Source organism: Micromys minutus (genome assembly GCF_963924665.1).
Source record: "Micromys minutus genome assembly, chromosome: 2".
Taxonomy (NCBI): Eukaryota; Metazoa; Chordata; class Mammalia; order Rodentia; family Muridae; genus Micromys; species Micromys minutus.
Window position 1 is genome coordinate 63,368,531 of NC_137971.1, and position 2,383 is coordinate 63,370,913.

The window sequence follows — 2,383 nt, forward strand, 5'->3', positions numbered from 1 at the left end:
CAGTGACATGGTCCTTACAGGCTCACATATTTGAATGCTTGATTCCCAATTGGTAGAACTGTTGGAGAAGTATTAGGAGCTGTGGCTCTGTTGGAGGAAGTATGTCACTGGGGATGGGCGTTGAGGCTTACATTATCCACACCATCCTGGGTGTTCTCTCCCTCTCTCCCTCTCCTTCCCCCTCCCTCTCTCCATCCTATGTGCCTTGCTCTTGTGGATCAGATGTAAGCTCTCAGCCACTCCTTCAGGGCCATGCCTAGCTGCCTGCCTGCATGTTCCCCACCATGATGGTCTCTAACCCTCTGGAACTGTGAGCCCCAAGTTAAATGTTTTTCTTATGAGTTGTCTTGGTCATGGTGTTTTGTCACAGCCAGGGAAAAGTGACAAAGACACCGTGGCTCTTAAAGTTACATCCCCCAAGGCTATAATTTAAAACAAAGCATAAAGCTTAAATTTTAAGCACATTAAAGAAAAACACAATTAGAAACATATGAATTGAGGGCTGGAGAGATGGCACAGTGGTTACGAGGTCTCGCTGCTCTTGCAGAAAAACAAAGTTCAGGCCTCATTAGCTGCTTCAGTGGCTCACAACTGCCTGCAAGTGCAGGAGATGCCATGCTCTCTACTGATGTACAGAGGTACTTGTACTCATATACACATGGTCAGACACAGACATACACATTCATTCACATACTCATGATAAAGTAACAATCATACGTGTATGAGTGTATGAACTGATTTGATACATATATGTATATATATATGCTAATTTGCTTTTTAAAAATCTAAATTGCATTTGGTAAATAAAATCGTGAGATGCCCTTATTAGGTGCATTGCTAAGAGGGTAATGCCCAAGTAGCTAGCTTGGATTCTGACAGCCCTAACAAGGCAGGTTGGACCACCCATCCTCAATAGGCTAATTAAAGAGCAGGTAACAGTGAAAGCCACAGAAAGGGGATGTATTTAGTGTGGTCCCATTGTAAGTAGGAACAAAAAGGCCCAGTGGTGCCCTAAATATATCTTTGAAGTCCTGACCAGATGTTTAGGTTTAGAAGCCAAGAGGTATGCTGTAACTAGCCTGATTCAGGGTAGTCTAACACACTGGTTCCCCAGGGTAAAATTTGGTGGCTTCATACTTCAGGCTTGTCCTTGAGACCTTTAGGAGAGGGTAGACATTGGTCATATTGCCCTAGGAGTGGAATTTTCACAACACCCTACTGGAAGAATACTGATCCAGAAATATGAGGGAGCATGGAGAAAAAAAAAAAAAAAAGGACAGCAAAACATGGGTACTCAATATTCATCTGACTGGCACCCAGCCTCAGAAAACCCCCTCTGGTGCCCCAGGATCCCTATCTTAGGATCTGCAGGTGTAGTCTTGTACAGGTTATTTCAATTGGCATTTTCTCCTGAAACAGCAAAGCATTGCAAACTGTGCTGAACAATAACTCTTAAGTTATGGTTTCGGAAAAACCATGCCACTAAGCAGGATAAGCAGGACTGTAAGATAAATGTTAATGATGTCCCTCACATTTTAAAGGACAGTTTGTGGGACACTGAAAAGGCAGGAGAAACAACCTCAGGTTACTTTTGAGGTTATGCAGAAACTACAGAGGAAGGGTTTTCATTTTAAAAATATAAAAGCTTCTAGCGCTGAGCAAGACCCGGCGTTGCTGGTTTTTGATTTCAGGAGAGGGAGCCTATAGGTAGCTTTTTACAGATCGGCCTTGTTTGTTTCCCTGACGCTGAAAAGCTGGGACGCTCTGCCCCGCCCGCCAGAACGGTGGGGGCCTGCCCAACAGCCCCACCCCGCCCTCCTTCTCCACCGCACCGGTCGGGTTCCGCTTCGTTGGCCAGCTCCTGGCCCAGCTCCGCCTACCGGGCTGGCCCCTCCCACTCATCCGGTTCCGCCCCGCCGCCTGGCCCACATCCTGGCTCCACCTCTGGACTGCCCCAATCCTCTGTCGCCATTTCCATTGGTCTCTCGCGGGCCGTCTGGCCCAATCACAGCACTTAGCGCCAGAATTTGAACCGCCGTTTTCGTTTGAATCGGGCGGGAGCGGCGGGCTACCTTGGCGCGGAACTTCCTTAGAGGACTCTCGGGACCGGGCGTGCGGGCGGCGGGCGGCGGGCACCCGGGTCGCGGGCGGCGGGAGTGCGGGTCGGGGCGGAGCGAAGGCCCCGGGTGGCCGTGGTCGGACCTCCGCGGCTGAGGAGCCGAGGGCTCTGACGCGGGCTGCACCCGCTGAGCGGCGGGAAGAGCTAACTTTCTCTGACTGGATCAGCTGAGGAGCGGCTTGGCGGCGGGACGGCGAGCTTCGCCGAGAGGCTGCTCCGCCTTCGGTCGCAGTCGCTGGCTCCGGACTGAGGCCCGGGCGCACC